This window comes from Paroedura picta, chromosome 6, assembly GCF_049243985.1.
Source record: "Paroedura picta isolate Pp20150507F chromosome 6, Ppicta_v3.0, whole genome shotgun sequence".
Classification (NCBI taxonomy): domain Eukaryota; kingdom Metazoa; phylum Chordata; class Lepidosauria; order Squamata; family Gekkonidae; genus Paroedura; species Paroedura picta.
The window spans coordinates 88954806-88977803 of NC_135374.1; the positions used below are offsets into that span (position 1 = coordinate 88954806).

Consider the following 22998-nt stretch of genomic DNA (forward strand, 5'->3'; position numbering starts at 1 on the left):
ATATACCACCCTCCTTTGCAGCTCAGGGCAGTTTACATAGAACATAAGAGAACAGTAATAACAGTGATTTCTGAACAATTCATAACTAAGGGTTGCAATGTTAACATTAACTATGATCCCTGTTTAGCTTAGTCAGGCCATCCATATCTTATTTGGCTATTTTGGGCCTGACCCTCTTTTGGGTTTTGCATTGGCTGTTCTTTCCTTTTTTAGGGTATAGATTTAGACCCTGGCTTTCTGCTTGAGGGAATATGGCAATTGTTGGGATTGATTAATTTCCTCTACTTATATAGAACTTGTTTGGTGGGGTGGGGGTGTTTTGGGGGGTCAGGCTCTGATCTTCTTAATTGAAATCTCAGGAGCCTTTTGTCAGTATGTATGTGAGTGTGTATGTGTGTGTGTGAGGAGAAGGAGTTAGAGGTTAGGGTGGAGTGCATGTGTAGTCAGAGGTGATTGATTATTCTGTAATTGGTTTATGGGGGTTCAATTTTTAGGAGAAATTCCCACCCCTCCGAATTTATTTTATTAAGTTGAATAAGTGTGTAATCAGTTTCCTATTAATTATAGGGGAGATTTGTTTGGGTGGATTGGTTTGTTTGGAATTTAAATACTAATGGTTATTCCAATCTTTGTTTCTAGATTTAGTTGGGAGTATGCTAATTAGCTCTCATTGAGGGAGGCATAATTGATTGATGGGTCGCTTAATTTGTAGTTGTGATTTGATTGGAAAGATTCAATTTTGGGGGAAGGTATTATGGGAGAGAAGAATTGTGGCATTTGGTTTTGTCCAGGGGTTTGGTGCATCAGTTTCCCACCAATTTAGTTAGGCTCGGTCAGGCTCTTTGATTGTGCAGGCCCTTGCTGCATACTTCCCCTCCCCACCTATCCAATTTGTCCAGCATGGGAAAGAGGTGAGATACAGCCCTGTGGGACTTCATAGACCAAGTGCCATGAAACAGGGCCATGAAGCAGTGGTAGCCACTGTTAGTACATACTTGACAGTTCAATTCTTAAATTCCATATTTGAATTTGGATCCTATACAATACAACAGAGTTGTGCTGCATAAATGGAAACCCTTCCCTTCCCACAGGTCAAAACTGTGTTCCCATGCAACACCTGTGGGGGAGGGGCGTCAAAGGGGGTGCAACGTGGAATGGATATCAGTTAATGCTTGGAACTAGTGCATTTTCTACAGGTGCAGGTGCGTCTGATTAGTGGCTTCAAACAGAGAAGGAAAATGCCCCCATGTCCACACCTCCTTGTCATAGATGTTTATTGGAAAGATGTTTATTGAATGTTTACTTGGAACATTCTAATTTAATATTGTTTAGTTCCATGGACCTATGTTTTCACTATGGAAAGAGAGAAAACAGCAGTACATTGTAAAGATGAGCACTAACTAATCTCTGTATCCCTTCTTGTGTGAGCTGACCATCATGATCCAAGGATCAGTGAGTTCTTTCTGCCTGCACTGTTCTTTCAAATGGTAAGAGGAGACCATACCCAGAGACTTCTACATTATAAGGATCATGTTGAAATGGACACTTCATGACTGAAACCTGATTTGAAGAGATCAGCAGCATGGTTGCTGGAAACAATCAAAGTTCTAAGGCTGGAGCTCCTTATACCATCAAAATGTTTGAATCTTCTTCCAGCATTCATCTTAAAAATCACCCAGGAATTACCTGAACAAGTACATCTGCACACTAACTTTACAAATAGTTTCATGATGCTATTTTATAAATTAATTTTAAAAGCCCACTAATCATTAGTTTTAAAGGAGAGAAAATTAATACTATATCAAAAAGATAACTGGAAACCTCCCTGAGTTCAAAATTATTAAAGCCTGTGCAACTGTTTTTAAAAGGCTAATAGGAAATCCGTATATTTAAGAAGAGACCAGAAGGAAATGTAATTATCCCCTTCCTACAACACCACCACACATAGAATGATTTAATGCCTATCATCAGAAAATTATAATGATTAAAATACTAATTTAGGTATTCCATCATGGGTGAATCTGATATTTGGGACTCTAGTATGTATGTGACATTTTATTTCCAGTGTTCTGATCTTTATTTTTAAAGCCCTTTGCTCTCTGTCATAATAACAATAAAATAACTATATTTGTAGGTTCAGATGAGTAGCTGTGCTGGTCTGAAGTAGCACAATAAAATGAGAGTCCAGTAGCACCTTTAAGACCAACAAAGATTTATTCAAGGCATGAGCTTTTGAGTGCAAGCACTCGAAGAGTGCTTGCACTCGAAAGCTCACGCCTTCAATAAATCTTTGTTGGTCTTAAAGGTTCTACTACTCTGATTTTATTATTTTTCTTTGTATAAGTCTTTTACAGCTAGAACTCTGCTAAGGACTACCTTGTTCCCTAGGTCAACAGGAGTTCTGACAGAGCAACTCAACTTTAATAGGCTGAAGATCAAAAAAGGGCATCTTCCTCATCCCTATTTGACAAACTGCACCTGTTAATATGCCCTTTTCTCCATGACATTGAAGCCCTGCCCTCTTTTGCATCTGCTACTGGTACCTTTATCCACAGATGGAGAGAGAACAAGGAGTTGAAATCTAAAGAACAGAAGATGAAGGAAAGGAAGAACATTTGCACTGCTTAAAAATAAGCAGCCAGATCCTTTTGTCTGTAGCACATTTTAATCACATCCCTAAATCAAAGCCTTTTAACGGCTCACTGTTTACTCAAAAGTAAATCCCATTGAGTATAAGAAGACTTTCTCCAAGTACGTATGCAAAAGATTGCTGTCTAAGCTGTTCTGCATTTCTGTGCTTTAAAGCTGAACAGTGTTATTAAAACCTTTATTATCGTACTCTTTTTAAAAAATCTAATCTAAGCGTTTCCTTTTTAGCTTGCTCACAAAGTTACTAAAGTTTCTCAAGGTGTCAGGCAATCTAATGACTTCCATGAGTGTTATATTAGGCACTTTCACTATCAGGACATTTCTTAAAATTTAATCCATTGTAAATATTTAGCTTTTATGGCTTTGGCAGCCGCTGGAGTAAATTTCCCTAGTTCTGCCATATGATTTGAAGTACTGATTTGAGCCAGGGCTGGGACTCAGATTTTATCTGGTGGGACATATGTGAGATTGACCCCCCCCCCATACTTCAATGGAAGTGGTAAAATCAGATTTCTTCTTTATTTTCTTCTTTGTAGTGTGTGTCCCGATCACAAGCATATAAAGGAAAGAAAAATAAGTCTGATTTAAGGATCCTTGAGCTAACATATTTTGGATGGCAACATCAGACAGATTATTTTGCACTGCCTCACAATTTCTAGGTTATTCGGTTAGATCCCCCCCCTCCCAATATTTGAGCATTGAAGGGTGCTGAGGCTAGATAGATATTTCTACCACAAGACTATATTTAGATGCATGTGCCCCTTTATATCCAGCTTTATGAAATGTATATATATTTCAGAATTATTCTAGATTTGTTCAAGGCTAAAGTAAAGATTTAAAGATAGAACTAGATCCCAGTGCACGTTATTTGGTCTCTGATTCTCTATGATAATGTACATTAATTATATTCCTACTTTATACTTACAGTGTCTGTAGCATGAAGGCGAAGCTTGATAGTACTGGATTCATGTACATGCTGTGATGCACTGCAACCAAAGTAGTTATATTTTATTACATGTTTGATTTAATTGGTAGTACATAAACACACTGTAGTTAATCTAGAGCTCTGATCAGGAAAAGGATTAACATACATCTGTTACATTTTGTAAAGATTTCAAGCATTCCCCCTACCTCTGCCAAAAGCCAGTGTGAAACTTTCATCCCCTTTCCCCTTATGCAGTCAATCCTATAACAAGAGTGTCATAACCTAAATTCATACAGGTTAGAAAAACAAATCTACCCCCATTCATTTATTATCTCCATTTGTATTGAAAAGGAGCCCAATTTGACTGGTCATCAACTGAACATTCAAGGAACAGAACATAGGCATTAGCATGCTTAAAACTAGCCCTTTGGGGCCAGGCCTAACTGTGATTTGGCAAAACAAGATAGAGTTTCCCTGGGGCGTTCAGGCAATGGGAGGAGAACCACATGACACAGTCAGTTCCATTATCCCCGAGGGACGAGCATCTGGCATGATTCCCTATCTCCATTTCTAGATGACTGAAGAGGAGGATGTAATGAGCCTCCTTCACTGCAGAACCAACCTTTCCTTCAGGGAACCCAACTCTCAACTTTCCCCTTATTTCTTTGATGGACAAGGCATATTTTCTGGTCAAAATGTTGCTTACCTTCCTTGCATATCAGAGCAATGAATAACAACAGTGAAATCAATGGAGGCAGGCAATTTCTCAATATTCCAGGAAGTGCCATGTAAAAACTTTCAGTCGTCTGAAATGTGATTTGCAATATCCTGCAGTCCAAGCTGGTAAAAGCCTCTGTATAATTGGGGGCTAGTATGAGATTTGAAGCCAGTAGGAGGATGCTAAGATTTTTTTCATTCGGGATATTGTTTACTGTGCAGCTTGCTTCTGAAATCAGAGTTTGATTCACCTGATCAATGTTAAAAAATTGGTTAATGGTGCTATTGTTTCCAAAGTTGCTAAGAGTAGACAGTGAAACATATTGCGGATTATGAGTTGTGGTGGAAGTTTGAAAAAAGACAAAAGACTGACTAGATTAAAAGTGTGAGATAAAATTAGACATTTTATTTTTGGATAGCAGAAAGCAAAACATAAAAGAAAAACACATTTCCTGTCAGGAAAACTTTCCTGTTGACTAAAATCTAAGTTCATTTTTCTTATTTACATAAAAATAAAATATTTGATCATCGTTTTACAAATTTTCCACTAAATGTTAATATATACACATATATACACATACATATATAAATGTTCTACAAACTTAGTACAGTATTTAAAAGAGTTCTGGTTCTGAAAGCAGAACAAAATAATTTTCTGTGGTGACACTAGGTGGCGCTGTAGCTTTATCAAGCAGCCCAGAGAAGCTACTTTAAAAGGTTTCAATTAATATAAATATATATACATATATGAAAAGTCCAAGGCTTGTAAATGATGTATCTTCTTGGTTGCAAATTCCAACGTATCTTTGAAGGAGGAAAAGTGAGGGGAGGGGAATTAAATTAAATGTTCAGTTATACAATTGTCCAAGCAAATTATTATTTTTATAAGACACCCAGCATGACGTTTAAGACTTGGCACTGAAAATGTGCACACGTTTCACTGTATGGCGTGTGCCATCAGCACTTGGAGAAAACAAACAAAAACTATCCCATTTTTTAAAAAAAAAAGATTCTGGTTCAAACTTCCCCAGTGGAAATGTGCCAGCAATTGGCAGATTTGAGGTATGTGGGAGGGGGATCAAGTTCAGAGAAATGTTTTTCATTAGAGTGTTTTTTCAGCTTTCCATTACCTTGCATAAGAAATAGTTCCTTTCAGTGAGAATGGAAGACTAGTATAAGTTGTTTCTTTTTGTTTTGTAGGGTGAACTTGGGTTGTGGTTTTCATGCCTGTCTGAAGAAAGAAGGGAGAATCCATAGGAAAAACAAAGCCTTGGTTAATGTGTAGGGTGGAAGTGGGTGGATGCAACACTGTCCTTTTATCTAAAAGCTGTTTCATACAACTTTCAAAAAAGTAATCAGTCCCTACCATCCCTAGGTGTACAACAACAAAGGCTTTAAAAAAAGGGATATAGTAAAAAGCAGGTAGAAAACAAAGTTGTCATAATCACAGAGATTACTACTCATTATATTTGTGATTACAGAAATTGCAACTTCACACATGAACATTTCCTGTGTAAGCATGTTATATAAGGATGGATTGGATTGCATGTCTGGACAACAAGAATTTATGTGATCCAGGCTAAGGGTGCATCAACAACTGTTTTGAAAGGAATCAAATGTACCTCCAGCAACCACTTGCCTTTTCCACAGGCTTAAGTAAGGGGAGGGTGAGTTTCTGCCTTCTGTTTATTCTGGGCAGCCAGTTAGATCAAAGTGGGTCCTTTTTTGTGGCTCCTATTTTTAAACATGTATGGAGGCCTGTATAAAGGCAATCACCTACTTCCCCCCCCAAGGAATTACAAATATAATGGTTTTTAGATAAAATTCTCTCCCCCCCCCTCATGACCTGGATCTAGTTGACTGCTACATTGAACTCTCAGGCATATACTTTAATATAATAGTAAGCATTGTGATTTTGAGGACGAAATTCTATCTGGGCAATCTGGATTATTGCAATCATCTCTGAGCTCCTGGTTCTTGTTTTTTTAAGTTTTAATAAATGGATAACAATAAATTTAAAAAGAACTTTCAGTGTCTGTTCTTTGAAAAGGAAGAACTGTTTGGACTATACTAGCTGAGCAAGCTGAAATGCACACATGGATGTATGATGTCACTGTAGACTTTTCCTGTGTTACACAATACTTGCTTTGTTAGGTACATGCCCTGGGCTTTTGCTGCAGCACCAACCTAAGAGTAGGAATCCCTCATATAGATCTGTCATAAATGTATCCCACATTTGCTTGATTTCAACCATAGTTCCCATTTTTCTGAGGCTGGAGGCAAGGTCTACCTGCAAAGTAACCAAATCTTCGGACAGTGTAGTCTGTACCTACATACCATACGAACAAAGCAGATTAGAATTTTTAAGATGTAGGAAAACTTAAGAGCCATAATTCTTCTGAGGGAAGGATTTCATCCTTTCCTACTTTCTACACAAAACATTTGAAGGGACTTGGTGATAGATTAATAATGAACCCCCCACTTTCACAAACACTATTGGACTATTTTGGTCCAGTGAGGAATCTTGTAATACAAACTTTGAAAAATCTGGCACCCTGATTAAAAACACGTAGAACCTTGATTTCAATAGAATGTTTCCTGAATTTGTTGAAGATCATAGCATCATCTTATGGTCCTGTCCTTAAGAGAAGTTTGACGTCTTAATTTCTGCTAGGTTTTCTTTTAACAACTTCTAATTTAGCTGGGATGGGGAAGTGAACAACATTTAGAAGTAAAAACAAATGACTGCGGTTGTATGCTCCTCCCCCCCCCAAGTCAGTTCATTTCTAATATTGACTGGAAACATCAGTGAGAAAACACATGGGAAGAATAACCTATATAATCATATTGCTTTAGGGTGCTTAGGGCTAATCCTGCGTTGAGCAGGGGGTTGGACTAGATGGCCTATATGGCCCCTTCCAACTCTATGATTCTATGATTCTATGATTCTATATAAGCCATTGAAGTGTAGTTGAATGATTAGAGTATCAGATTATTATCTAGACCTAATCTCAAATCCCTGTTCTCCTTTGAACTGTGTGGTGTTGCTAAGAAAAATGCTCTTTATTCTCTTTTGTCCAATTTCTCAGTGAAATCCAACAATCCGGTTTTTCTACCCCTTTATAGAAGTCTGGAGTCTGTTCCAAATCATTTTTTAAAAATCAAAATAGAAATTCAAAAACAGGAGAGACAGGAAGGGGGATTGCATGAAATGTCAGAATTTTCACTCTTCCGATGCCCAGAGGCAGCCAACCTGCTCCCAATTCCAAACCTTCTTATCTTTCTGCCAGAGCACCACCCTGTGGTGTGTAGCATGAGACAGCTGCGAGGGTTACAGTCACAAAAGGGGAGGGAACTCAAAGAGGAATTCCTCTTGTAAAAGAAAAAAAACCCACATGCAGTTTGGATAAAAAAATTCCTCTCCTCCTAACAAGGCCTCTGCTGGGTGACTTTGGGTCACTCATTTTCTCCCCGTATAATCTACCTCATAGATTGTTTTGAGGATCAAGCGGCGAATGGGTGAATCACATCACCACACCAAGTTCCTTGGAAGGACAGAATAAAATGGGGGAAAAGGGACTGAATTTTATACTATATATACAAAAATAAAAGGTACTAATTTCCAAAGATGAAGGAATTCCTTTCTATCAGGGAGAAAAATGTTTAAAGGCCAAGAACACATAGAAAAGGCAGTGTAGTATAGTGATTGGTATGTCTAAGTAGGAGACTGGAAACTTATTTGATGTCCTCTCTCTGTTATGAAACATTCTTGGTGATCCGAGACTGGTCACTCTCCCTCTCAACCTAACATAGCCTCACAGGTTTTTTGTACAGGTAAAATAAGGACGTGAGAACCATGTATGCCTCACTAAAAGTCAAATGCACTAGAAATGTACTAGATAAATCAGTTTTCTGTTGCTGTGCTATGCTAAGAGACTCTTATAGCTCGAATATAAGAAAAACAATATCAGAAAATTATTCAAAAAAGAGAATACAACGATCTTTTCAACATTGTCAGGATTTTATCAACCATTTTGCACAAAAGGTTATTTTTAATGGAAAAAAAGTTTTGGAAATTTTCAGTAACATTCATTACAATTTAAAATTCTATTTTAGGGTACACACTACTGAAACAAAATGTAATATATGTTATTTTTCTACTGCTGAGGTAACTTATTTCTTTCTCTATTCCTTCAATGACTCATGCTGTTGTTTCACAATTCAATGCTTATTTCGTATTTGCTTCTTTTCCAAAGCAGGCCACTTGTCTTGAAAATGTATTTTCAAGTGCCTTGCAAGTTTAGCAGCTAAACCGTTTCAGGTGGGTCTGAAGCAGCAGAACAAAAGGTGAGCCCAGTTGCACCTTTAAGGCCAACAAAACAAAACAAAAACAGTGTAACTTTGCTTAGGATCACACTGTTATGTTCACCTGCTCATCCCAGATTCACTCTGTATGTCTTCTTATCATCTGCGAATTGCTTTTTCTACAAATATGATAAAGAGAAAATAAGGGGAAAATGGGCATAAATCATTTCCCTTAACACAAGCACCCAACCTAAAATGATGTCTGTGGGTTTCTAAAAAATCACCCACCCAATATTATAGAAAAGGCTAGCAATATATAAAGTGACCTAGAAGAGTGATGATTTGCACTTCCTGGGGAATAATGCATTTATTTATTTTTAGCCTTAGCTCCTTCTATATCACTCCTTGGAGGCACACCTTTCTTGGGTCCAATGAAGACAGGACAAATTACAGTCTGAGCCTGAAAGAGGCAGGAGACATTTGTTTAGCTTCAAAGCTCAGCTGGCAACGCAATGCCTGCTGGAAGTCTAGGAGTCCAGACTCACAATATGCCACTCTTATTCCAAGCATCCTTCTCTGCAGAAACATAGTCTGAATAAATTAATTGACTTTCCTTCCAAAGCCCCAGACTGGGGGCAGACATTACAACTACCTGGAATCTTATATGTATTTGTGTGTGTATACATATATTCCCCCTGTTTTTGTAGATGTTGTCCTAAAAGTAGTTTGTCAGCTTTGTTTTCCTGGCCCCTATTACTACAGCAGTCTAATGCCTACTTATTCATGAGTCATTCCCACTGAAGACAAAGGTACTTTCTTCTGATGAAACATGCATGTGACTCGGTTGCAAAGGTTTTGGTTCATATGCCACATGTGAAGCGGATCCTTCAGTACTGTGCTATTTGGCCAGCTCACTATTTTAGAAGAATAATCTCTCTATCTCTCTCTCTCTCTCTCTCTCTCTCTCTCTCCCCCCCCCCCCCGGGGCTTATGCTTGTAGATCCATGGATAACAAGTCAAGGGATGTGTTTGTGTGTGTGAAAACTTTGTCATCTACTAACCAGATCTGAGGAAAATGGGAAATTTACACCACCCTCAACCAGCTTTTTGCTCTCAGCTGAGAACACATTTTACCAAACCACTGTGTCATTCATCTCATGTGGCTGTTTGTCGATCATAGCTCCTAGAAGGATAAGCAATCCCTATGAAAAGACATTTATCTAAATTATCCTGATAAAATGTTATCACTTCACGAGGAAAGAAAAATGAGGTAGAATACTAGTTTGTCTACATATACTCTTTAATTATACCCAAATTATACCCATAGGAGAGGGGCAGGTAATCATCTGACTGAACCCATACTGGGTTTACGTTTTGTCTTTGGTCTGTGGTTTCTTTGCTGGAGTTGACATTGCAAGAAATAATGGAACCCTTTAGTATTAAATAAAGTGAATATCAGTCACCAATATGGTATTAATGACCTTCTTTGTGCAAACAAACATACAGTTAGTGTTGGGGACTCTGTCCCCTGACAAGCAGATAAGAAGATAAATGCATGGATTCTCTTAATTAGCCTTTCTTAATTAAAAACACCAGAGGTATTGTAATCATAATGAACTCTGCTGAGAGGATGGTCACTTTGTTCTTCAGGATGTCACTTCTGGAAAATTAGATTTCCCCCACCCCCCCAAACAAGAAAGGAATAAATTCTATGTAGGAGAAGTAGAAATAAATGCTGCCTGCAAAGCAGTGTCCCTTTGGTTTTTTATCTGAGTGAGATGGATGTGCATCTTGTGGTTTTCAGAATGGTGTGGGGCAGTATTAGCCGTCATTAGCACCCCAGTATGGATCCAATTCACTAATTACTTATGCTGTCTTGGTTCACTGAGATTTAAGTACCAAGTCAATCCCATTATCTGTACTCTCCCAAGCTTGCCAGAGTCATCCGTCTTTTATGGAAAAGAAGCACAAGGGTTATCAATAGGACCCTGAAATACTTAGGATTTTCCCACTTCAGGAGGAGGCAAGATTAGTCAGGACTAAAGTCACAGCTTCTCTAAGCTGCTACTTTGGATGTGATAAAAGTGAACAGTGACAATTATCCATAACTACATAAAGAGCAACAGAGCGGGGTGGGGGGGGGGGAGGAAGCAGAGAGGAGAGAAGAGGGGAAAAAAGAAGAACAGAAGAAAACCTGACGCACATTTCTGCAGCTGTCCTATGGTTTCAGGCCGCTTTTCATATCACCTCAGAGCTACAAATTACAATTCGTCTGTTACAAACGCATGGTAATATAGTCAGGAATTAAAATATTCCAAAGGCCTCAGGCCTCCTCAGAAAGGGAGAGAGCGTGTGCAAAAGGAGAGTACATGGAGCCGGCGAGATCCCTGTGTTGTTTGTGGCCTCCTCTCTACATCCTGCATGTTTAATGTCTGCGGCAGCCTTGTCTGCTTGGGATGGTTGATTGACATCTGCTCTGCTGAGAGGAAGGAAGTGGCAGCTATTGGCAGCACCGTCACGTTCATTTGCACACTTTATGAAGCAGCAGTGTGGCTACTAATACAAAAAGAAATCTTCTAAGCAGCACGACATCTCTTGGAAGGGAATATTTGTCTTTACAAATGATTGCACTGCTGCCAGTACTTGACATAGTGCTCACAAACATGTGTAATTGTTGGAAGTGTAATGATGATTATTTGCATATTTAATGTTCAAACAAGTACTGGAGAAGCAACTTAGACTTAACCTTTTATGAGGAAGATTTAAAGACGTTCGGCATCACCCTGACTGAGTTCCAAAAAGGGGTTCGAAAGAAACTATAAAGCTCCATTGCCCCATCAGGAAGAATGGAAGGAAAACTGAAGGGGAAACGCCCAACGTTTTGCTCTGCAAATAATTTTTTAAAATGCTTTAGAAATGCTCTCATCTTCCTTTTTTTTAAATACCATTTTAAGTTCATTTTATTGTGCTAAAATATTTGGGCTGTTGTTATTTAAGGCACACCAGAAATAAAACAAAAGTCAATTAACGTAGTCAGAAGATTACTGGAATCCCCCCCCCAAAAAAAAATCCCACAGGAGGAAGATAAGACCACACCAATGGTTAAAAGAAAAGAAGAGACAATATGCAAGGTTTGTTAGATCCTCTAGATCCCTCTGTGTTTCACTAATTGCTTCATTGGGGAATCTTGTATAAAAACTTGTCTGGATCACACTTTGAACAAGTGAATCAACCAACTCCCTACCTTGTGCTTTGATCCTTTTTTCACTCTGTTCCACTGCACCCTCAATCAGCACTGAGAATCCACACAAGCTAGGTTTTCTGAAAGAATCCAGTAAAAGATGGACTCTTTGAAATCTGTGCCTGGGCCAAATAAAATGGAAGTTTGTGTCTAAAACTGATCCAATCCTTGGGATCTATATAGCCTCAAGAGTTGGATTAGAGTCCATTAAAAGAAGAGGACTTTGTTTTTATACCCCACTTTTAATTGCCAGAAGGAATCCCAAAGTGGGTTACAAACAACTTTCCCTTCCTCTTTGTACAACAGATACCCAATGATGTAGGTGGAGCTGAGAGACTCTAACAGAACTGCTCTGTGAGAATATCCTTAAGAGAACTGTGACTAGCTCAAGGTCACTACCTGTTTGCATGTGGAGGAATGGGGAATCAAACCCGGTTCTCCACATTGGAGTCCGCTGCTCTTTAACCACTAACCATGCTACACTACACTATACCTCTGTCATTAGAGATGGGCATGAATAAGGGGGGGTGCAGTTTGGTTCAATTTGTGAGGTGTCCCATTTGCAAACTGCAAAACCATCACAAATTTTTAGCCACCTCATGAGCCACTTCAGTTCATGAGGTTTGTTAGGTGATAGAATGCCTCCAATGTCCTAGAGAGATCAAGCTTGCAGGGATTTCTGGCTGTCATTTTGACAGGAGCATATTCAGGAGTGTATAGAATGGATCCTGTGAAAGCTACAGAATTGCAGTCCATCTTGAAAGTCAGTAAGCGAGGCAGGCTGCAAATAAAGTAAACAAAAACTGAAATAAAAATTGTGCTCTGAGGCAGGGGTAGTCAACCTTTGGTCCTCCAGATGTCCATGGACTACAATTCCCATGAGCCCCTGCCAGCATTCGCTGGCAAGGGCTCATGGGAATTGAAGTCCATGGACATCTGGAGGACCACAGGTTGACTACCCCTGCTCTGAGGCATATGGGACTTCAGTTCCTGCAAGGCCTTTCCATGCAATAGAACTTCCCTTTCAGTGGAGGGACTGGTCTGTGAGCACAAATTTCTGCAGCTGCCCTCAGCCTGGGAGTGTATTGTATCAGAGTAACCACAGTGTTCCATAGCCAAATCAACAGGTTCAACGATTCATCAATGCCTAACTACTGGAGATGTGTCCTAGAGAGAAAATGCCTATGTATTCTTAGACATTTCATATCTATAGAAAACATGTGGCTTAACCTTTCAGAACCTCACATCTTTGGCCCACTTAAATGAATGGGAGTAGTAAAAACACATTTCCTGCCCCTTTCCATTAGTGATGGCTAAGCTGCCCATGCATACCTTGAATTTAATTTTTGAGGTCTTCTAGAAAACTCTCATACAATTGTCATACAACTTCTACCCAGTGTTTTAGTGTCTACAAACCCATGAGGACTCCCTGTCAGCCCTTTCCATTGGTCCTCCATCTGTTTAAAAAATTGCCTTGAGAAAGAAGCAGAAGCAGGAGAGAAGAATATTTTAGAGCAAGGGTAGTCAACCTGTGGTCCTAGAGATGTTCATGGACTACAATTCCCATGAGCCCCTGCCAGCAAACATTGGCAGGGGCTCATGGGAATTGAAGACCATGAAAATCTGGAGGACCACAGGTTGACTACTCCTGTTTTAGAGCACATAGAGAAGACTGTGGCTTGTGGAGCTTAGATCTTCCATTACTGGTAGGAAGCCTGAGAAATAGTTTGAAATGGCTCTCAGCTTTCTGCCCATTGAGATAAGAAGCACCGGAGACTAGGAATGAGCAACATAATTTCATTTGTATTTCTTTGGGATTTAAAATCTTATTCATTTTCTTCATTTCTGTGTTAATTTTATTCACTGTTTCCATTGGTTTCACTATGAAACATACTGCTATTGTTAACTTCAAATATGCCCTACCAGTTAGGATATAGTTGCCCTTATCTAAAGTAAATGCTTATGAAGACAGAAGAAACTTTTCCTCTTTAAAAAATGGGCAATATAAATGCACAATTCCTTTCCTTAGTTTTTCATGTTCCCCATCCAAATGTGTTTAAATTCTCAGAAATTATAACCATTGCACAAGGAATCTTGGATTTTTTTTTGAGAAATAGGAGAAAGAGTCCTAATTTTATAGGAAATTACATCTGCCTAGGAAGGCATTTGAAAACCCAAACAGGTGGGCAAATTGGCAGAGTGGGCAATAAATGCACTGGGACAGCGCTGGACTTAGTGAGGGAAATGGTAGCATTACTCCTCCTTTGAAACGCTCCCTCCCAATGGATCAACAATACATGGATACCTAATTTTTCTACTACAACTTGTTTCTCCCTTAAACTGAAGTATATGTCTTTAAAATATTTGAGTGATAGCAACTGTATGACAGAGGGCACTCTCATTTTGGGCAAACTGCCATCCAAGACCGATTTTGCATGGGTGGAAAAGGCTGGACTGCCACCCACATGGCAGCAGGGCTAATTCCCACAGTCACAATATCAGTGCCAGCCCAGACACAGGCCTGGTGCACTTTAGTCCCCCCATTGTCCCATGGGAAGGGGATACAGATGTCCCCAAAAGGGACAGAACAATAAATTCCCCAGTCAGCTTCATGGTGCTTTACGGCGCCGCAGGGCCCAATGGGACATTTTTGTGTGTGCAAATAACCCCTTGCCTCCTCTCCACATGGCAGAACCTTTCCACCCTGGCTGTATTGTGGGGATGCGGTAATCTTGGGTGGGCAGTGTATACTGCAAAAATATGTCCCTCGTGGGGACATAGGAAGTGGTGGAGCATGCGGCTCCACTGCAATGCACTGGTGGCAGACCGGAGCAGTGCTGCTGGTATGGAATCGTTACAACTGTACATTCCTACTGGAAACTTAATGGTGATGCCTTCTCTGCTGTTTCTCTATTCTGGGTTCTCTTTATTCTGAGGGTGAGTTTGTTAAGGGTTCAGAGGAACATTGGTGGAAGGTTCATTTTGATGGTCTAGCCCAGTGCTTCTCTACCTAGGGGTCGGGGCAGGGCAAGTAGCTTGGACAGGGGAACGCCATCCACAGAACAGCCTTGTGTGGTAGATTGAGATAGAGTGCTCATCTGTCTGGAGTGGCGGGAAAGAATGAGATCGGCATGGTGAGACAAAAGGCAGAATTGAACTGAGAAACCCCGGGAAAAAAAACCCAATTTATATACAATCATGAATAATGGATCTTCATACCATTGGTCAGTTTTGGTTTACTTTCTGTGAAAGAACACTTGCAGAATTTTCTGGCTGGGGGTCACCATAACATGAGGAACTATATTAAAAGGTCAAGGCATTAGGAAGGTTGAGAACCTCTGGTCTAGCCACTCATGGCTTTCTCAGCTTCTGCTGGTGGGAGGCAGAGAGTTATAGCATTTAGTGAACCCATTACCAACTGAAGTTGTGTAAAAAGGTAAAGGTAAAGGTTTCCCCTGTGCAAGCACCGGGTCATGACTGACCCTTGGGGTGATGCCCTCCAGCGTTTTCATGGCAGACTCAATACGGGGTAGTTTGCCAGTGCCTTCCCCAGTCATTACTGTTTACCCCCCAGCAAGCTGGGTACTCATTTTACCGACCTTGGAAGGATGGAAGGCTGAGTCAACCTTGAGCCGGCTGCTGGGATTGAACTCCCAGCCTCATGGGAAAAGCTTTCAGACAGCTGCCTTACCACTCTGCGCCACAAGAGGCTAATGCAAGTTGTGTACTGAGTTTCAAATGGAATGGGTGATATCTAATTCTGAATTTTAGATCCACCTCTAATTTTACTAAGAAATTTACATCAGATGTTCGAAGGTCAAGCAGAATTGCTATATGAAAAGTTCATTCTAAACATGTTTATTAAGGCAAAAGTTTCTTATATTCCACAAACAAAAATAATTGTATATTAAACAAACAAACAAACAAACAAACAAATAAATACACTAAGGACTATGATCCCCTATTATGCACTACTGATAGTTGCATTTATTTATTCTGGTATGTTACTATACTGTCCAGAACAGCTTTCTTTTAAAAATCATAAACAATCTCAGTTTTATAAATGATTTAGTTGTATTTAAATTTGGTGCAAATTAAATGCGTTCTTCAACAAACAACTTTATTCGAGGCTATGGGCAAGGATCCATTATATCTTAGTATTACACTCGGTCTCTCCTGCTTCACCACTTCTGATACATTTCTTAAAAGCATGATGAAGGAAATTAAAAAAACCCTGTAATACAGAAATAAAAACACCCGACATCGTTTCAGAAACATTTCTATTAGACCTCATTCCACAGTTCCTGTTTTCCTAGCATTATCTTTATAAGGAAGAATCTGTACATTTTAATGATCGTAATAGTGCTTCCTGAATTCATGAGCACGCACATGTCTAAAACCAGACCACAGTTGGTTTCATTCTGGAGAAGTAGCCTGTAATGTGCCAATGCAGCTTGTTTTTGTGGGACAGAATTACATCATACACAGTTACAATTATTCCTCAGTTACATTTTTCTTCTTGATGTTACTTAGCAGATATAAGTATTCACCTTCCTTCTGTGAGACCAGACAATGCATAATCAGTAAAGCACTATATTGTTGAGTAGCACAATAAGCTTCACTCAATTATCATGTTGTAAATTTCCACACACACACATACACACACACACACACATACACGGATAAATGGAGACTGTACATCTTCATCTCTGACCCTGCAGTATTATCAGTAATTCTTTGGCAGGGCTCCCACTTGATAGACAATACAGCTAATGAAAACTGTCTTGGGCCATGTAATGATTTACCTGCAATGAACAAGGTTTGGAAACACTACCTTTACCTACCTGTCAGACAATTAATTCCTCAAAGAAAGAGATACATCGTCTTAAACCCTGACAGATCTGGGAATTAATCGAAATATGAAGTGAAAAGATAACTACACACTGACTCATTAAGCTAATCAAGTTAGTTGCACTGTTCACTTTGTCCAACACAGAACATTGCCCTCTTCAAAGCATTCATCATCCACCTCCATGTTTTGGTGGGTCTTGAAGCCTGTCAAAGGTCACTGCACAAAACTTACCCTTTGCAATGACACACAGAAGAAGATCAGAAGTCTCAGCAGGGGTGAGTGAGTCCACTGTGTCTTAGTATAAAATGGAATGAATGTGTCAAAGATATGAGATGTGAACTGTGGTAAGGAGGTATTTAGTGATCGAGTAAAAAATGCTAGCTGGATCCAACCCATTAAATCTAATATGCTTTGTACCAAAAAACCCCCACTGTAGTTCGGCTGGCAGAATGTCTGACTAGGACTGGGAGACCTGGGTTTAAATGCTCAACCAGTTAGCTCACTGTGTCATATGGTGTCATTTATTGTCTCTCATCTTTCCAAAGCACATAGGGCTGTTGCGAGGACAACATTGCTCCATGTGTGTGTTTCCTTGAAGGACAGGATAGAGAGATGATAGATTATATTCTAGATTCTAGAGAGATATAGATATAATTTATAGATATAATTTATTTTCTGCTGTATGTATAGCTCAAAATACTGGTAAATTCAGCATTTTGTCTCATATTGTTTTCTTTGCTGAAAGCTATTTGCTAGATTGAAAGCTATTTGGGGAATGCAATTTAATATTACAATACTTCCAGATATGACACCAAGTGCATTTTTAATCACAGACACATGTTAACCACAAGCACATTTGGGACAGAGCTGTTAATTCAGTGTAAGAAACCTAATCATTTTCGTTGGTAGTTCAATCAACTAAAACTTTTGTGCATCAATGGGGCTGGTAGATAGTGTTGATTTTTAAAACTATTTTTGATCTGGTGAGTAACTTTAAGATAGTTTGCATTTACATAGGTATTTGAGTGCTGAAACTACTAATCTCCTTTATAACAATCTATGAAGCCTATTAGTGATCAGGGAAAGGGAGGGAGTTGTCTAAGGCTACCTATGCATTAGTGGTTGACATGAGATTTCAGCCAGTACTGCTAAGCAAAACTGACTATCCAGGGTCCTGCTACAGGAGACTGGTCTAGCTGTGTATCACAGGTTAATACAATGGGACACACAAATGAGAAGCATGCATACTGGATGGGAAATACATTTCTGGGTGGCAGTGTATGGGAATGCGATCTTGGGATATTTGTGGAATGTAAGCAAATATAAGCAGACAGTGTGATGTGGCGGTAAAGAAGGTGAATGCAGTCTTGGGCTTTATCAACAGATGCATCATATCAAAACTGCAAGATGTCATAGTCCCACTGTAGACCATATTGATCAGACCACACCTGGATCACTGTGTGTAATTTTGGAGGCCTCACTTCAAAAAGGATGTAGACAAAAATGAAAGGGTGCAGAGGAGAACAATGAGGCTGATCCAGGGTCAGAGGACCAAGCCCTATGCGGAAAGGCTGAGGGACTTGGGAATGTTCAGCCCGGAGAAGAGAATGCCAAGAGGGGACAATTGTTGTCTTTAAGTATCTGAAAGGTTGTCACTTAGAAGAGTTCCAGTTGGCAGCAGAGGATAGAACCCACACTAATGGGTTTAAACTACATGTATAACAGTACCAGCTAGACATCAGCTATGTCCCCTCTCCAAACAGTGAAAAAGAAGTTTAACAAATTTGCTGATGTATATAGCTTGCTGTATCAAGAATTATGCTAGCTGGAGCAACTCTTGAGGGAATTCTTCAGGAGAGGTGTGTTCTGTGCAAGGATATGTAAAAAGCAAGAACTGTGGAAAATTTGAATTAAAGATGCTGAAGAGAGATGGCTATAAGAAGTGGGAGGAGTTCATAATGGAGTTCTGAAGTACATCTGGGCTACAAGGTGAAGGTGAAGGTCACTGACCTCTTGGATGTAATGGAAAGAAAGCTGTTGGAAAAGTTAATTTGCGAGCAGCCTGTCAAGACGCCTCTAAGCAAAATACAGACAGACTCTTGCTTCTTGCCTTCCTTAGTGAGCTGAGGGCTCATTAGATGGTGACGGCTGGAGTGCCAGTAGCCATGGTTAAAATGATTTTGTCAGTTGATAGTGACTCGAAGGGCTAGTTCAGATGGTAATAGCACGAATGGGATACTTAGAATAAGAGTCATGTACTCAACCAGCGGAGGGAAAAAGTTTGCACATTTGTTTTCTTCTTACGTTTCCAGATGAAGAGTAGATGAAAGAACCATCTGATCATGTTTATACTTGTTGTCAGGCTATGTTGAACAACTTCTATAGGCTTTGATTGCTAGACCAGGAAGTCACTTATAGGATGCCAGTTGTCTGAAGTGTAGCCTAGCAATGTTGGTACCCATGTAAAGAGATAATTGTTCTCAAACAACTTGAGGGCAGTAAAAGGAAGTGCACACCATAAAAGAATCATTTGAGCTGCAGTGCTGCGTTTTGTCCTTTAAAACATTCTTTGAAGGAAAGTGTTTAAAAATATGACAATAATTAGCCATATTTCTTTGGGGATTTGTTTGACCTTAGCCTTTTAATCTGTCAAATATGCTAATAAACCTTGGAGACAGATAGATAAAAATGAAGAGACAAGGGAACCCACAGTACTACAATGCCTTCATGTGGAAAAAAAAAAGAACTGAACTCCATTATGTTTTACCTGCTGGCCTTCTGTGCACATGAATGACATAATACAGTTAAAGACTGCTGAGTTGACTGCTGAGGGAAAAGTATGGGATGGTTGAGGATTTTAATCAGTAGTGTAACTTGGACAATGGAATTCTTCAGCATTTTGTCACTGGACCGCTAAATTATTACTATTGAATCAGAAGTCATCAAGCCAGGATTTTTATTTTTGACAGACAGCTGTATGGTTGGCTGAGGGCTAATCTAGACATTAGTCCCCCCCCCCCCAGCATGCTGCTGGAAGCCCTCCCTCATTCAGACAAGTTGGAGGTGGACCTGCCAGTAGAGTCTATATTGACCTGAATGCATTCTAAACTGACATTCATTAGTGCCATGCCATGTGATACTGACATGAAAATGTTTCGCATGGACTGTTTACGCACTGGAAGTTTCATACTTGGCTGCAGGTTGGAGTTTTAATTGTGGCATGTTGCCCCGTCTGTTCCTGCACTCACATGGGGGAGCATTTAGCCCAGTGCGCCTCATCCGCACTTTCTGGATCTCCTCACCAGTGGCAATCTTAGGAGTGACTAACATACATACCGGCCCTTGTTATATAAATGATAAGGATACATTATTTATTTACTTTTATTTCTCCCTTTCACAAAAAGACACAAGTCTCCAAGGAAGAAACATTGTTGGGTTTGGTGACATTTATACGGCCTTATGCCCCCCAAGTCCCCCATACCTTTCATAAGGATCAACCAAATGGTACAAAACAGTGTGTAAGGTTTCAAATCCAGAATTTTTCATCAGGGTAGATGTTTAAAAAAGAAACAAGCAAAAGGAGGATTATCAATTGATTAAGTTAGTTAAAACATTTCTATGCTGCCGTCTCACCCAAACAGAATTGCCAGGGTGGTGAACATCAAAGAAGTTTTAACAAGTTACATCCAAAATATGTAAGCAATTCAATAAAACCATATTGACTCACAAACACACACAACACCACAACTATTAGACAGATGAGGATGTCCTAATTATCCCCCAATCTCATCTTCCTTCTGGGCAGAATCCCAGGCAGACTTGAAGAGCTTAGATTTATATCTATCCCACCTTTTTCTCAAGGTGGCTTACAAATCCCAATTTAAAACAAACAAAATAAAGCCCCCCCCCCCAACCTCCACCATGTGGTGTCGGATAAGAACTGGTATCGAGTTGTACCCTAGCCTTCCATGGAAGAATAAAAAAATTGTTTGAAAAATAAAGTCCAGTCAATTATAGAATTCTGACTATTCAAAATTTGCCATGCAATAAAAAAGTAGTCTTTTTAAAGACTTTTTTAACTGTAGAAAATTAATGCATATAGGAAAGAAAGAGATCATAGCAGCAAGCTCTGCCCCAACCAAGATGTGTTCATGGGAATGCTGTAGAAAACTTCATGGCCATGTTTGACTCCATTGAATTATGAACCATAAAAGAACTGAAGAATCCCAGTCACAAAGACAGAGTCATACAAACATACATGTAATACACACATGGCTCAAAAGAATGTCAGCTGTCCAAAACTTAATATTCAAGTCAGAGCTAGGCTGCAATATCTAGGCTCTCCCAATTTGGCTATTTCTGGTCCCCAAACAAAACCTCTTATCACCACCAAGGTCACATGTGGGAGAAAAAGCCCATTTCCTAATACCAACAGGCCACAATGGAAACATCAGGATGAACACTGATATATTTTTATAAAGATTCCCATTTTTATTGTGACTTAAGTGACATTCATTTTGTTGTTGTCGTTTTCAAGATGATTCCACTGGAAATGAATAGGAGTGGGTGTGGAGGTATTTTGGTTCCACAATCAAGGACGCAGGCACCAGATACAACCCTGATTAAGAGAAGATCCCAGGTTCAAACCTGGCATTTCCGGTTAAAGGCATAGTCCTTAAATGTCAAGTATCAAGAAAGAACTTTTACATCCTGTAAATTTGCTACAGAGAGCTAGATATAGGGTTTCCAAGTCTGGGTTGGGAAATTCCTTGGTATTTAGGGTTGGAACCTGGAGAGTATGGGGCTAGGAGGGGCAGGGCCTCAGCAGGGAATATTGCCATTTTCTCCGTGGGAGATAGTCACTGTAGTATAAAGATCAACGGTAACTGTGGGAAATTTCCAGGCCCCATCAATGATCTGACATTGAAAGGAACCTCCTTATGTGTCCTTATAATATAGTAGACCAGCAGGAATATTCAATAGTTGTAAAAGAAAACAGCATGGGTCAAGTGTCTATTCACACGGTCACATTGACAAATATCTGCATGTGTGTGCAGATACACACATTACAAAGAACAGGTCTCTTAACACAACTCTTCAAGAATTGTTTCAGCTGCCTGAGAGATAAGATTGATGAAAATAGCTGGTGTCACTTAAAATGACACAGATGCAAGAGGGAAAGAGAAAAGAGAAAGCATTTAATGTCTCTGCTTCTTTGGAATTATGGTCTGCATGGGCTGTTACAGTAGAAAGAACTAAATCCTGATGAAAGAAATTGCTGCCAATCCAAGGGAAGGTTAATTTGTACGACTCCATGTCCATTACTTAGCCATTGGACTGTTGTTTCACTAAATAAAGTATTTGCTTATTCTAGAGCTGGTAATCTTATTTTCTGACAGCAAAAATACATTAGGTGTTAGATTTTCCTTCTGGTGGTTCTACTGCATTAGTCCCATACAACTCCCCCCTCCCTCTCAAATGTACTATTGGCCATTTATCCCTTTTCAAGGCATTTATGGCCTTAGTAAGAGATGAACTGATATACAATATTTGGACTTTTCTGTACCCAAAACATAGACAATTTAGGTAAAGGTAAAGGTATCCCCTGTGCAAGCACCGAGTCATGTCTGACCCTTGGGGTGACGCCCTCTAGCGTTTTCATGGCAGACTCAATACGGGGTGGTTTGCCAGTGCCTTCCCCAGTCATGACCGTTTACCCCCCAGCAAGCAAGCTGGGTACTCATTTTACCAACCTCGGAAGGATGGAAGGCTGAGTCAACCTTGAGCCGGCTGCTGGGATTGAACTCCCAGCCTCATGGGCAAAGCTTTCAGAGCTGCCTTACCACTCTGTGCCACAAGAGGCTCTTAGACAATTTAAATGCCATTTTAATTTCTAAAGGTTGTCTTTTATAAACAAAGAGTGCCACCTACCATTTTTTCCTGTTGCAACCATTACTGAAATGAAAGAGGCTCTCCTTCATTTAATTGAAGACTGTCCTGGCAAATTTCCAAAAGAATTTTGTACCCAATGAGAGCCCGATCTTTCGTATTGCCCCAGACATTAAATTTTTACCACCTTCTCTCAGCAGAGTTTCTGGCTCCATGCATAGTCTCCCCTTTCTCTGTTTTCTTCTTAACAACAATCCAGTGAGGTGGGGTAAAGTGACTTGCCAACAATTACCTGATGAAATGCATGACTGAGTACAGACTGAACCCTGGTCTTCCTTATTCGCTGCATACAAAATTAACAACTGACGCAGATAAAACCTGAGATCCATCAGTGGGAGATGCTGGCAGCTGTGGGTCCTC

General features: G+C 39.8%; 1 long non-coding RNA gene across 1 annotated transcript in view; it reads right to left on the reverse strand.

The window, feature by feature from the left end:
* Positions 1–4364: 4364 nt before the first annotated feature.
* Positions 4365–22998, reverse strand: part of LOC143840723 (uncharacterized) — a 39994-nt gene continuing 21360 nt past the window's right edge. Inside the window, exons 2-3 of the long non-coding RNA XR_013232349.1 lie at positions 5422–5522; positions 4365–4542 (exon numbers count right to left, since the gene is read on the reverse strand). This is a non-coding gene — a long non-coding RNA (uncharacterized LOC143840723). The remainder of the gene's footprint in view (positions 4543–5421; positions 5523–22998) is intronic.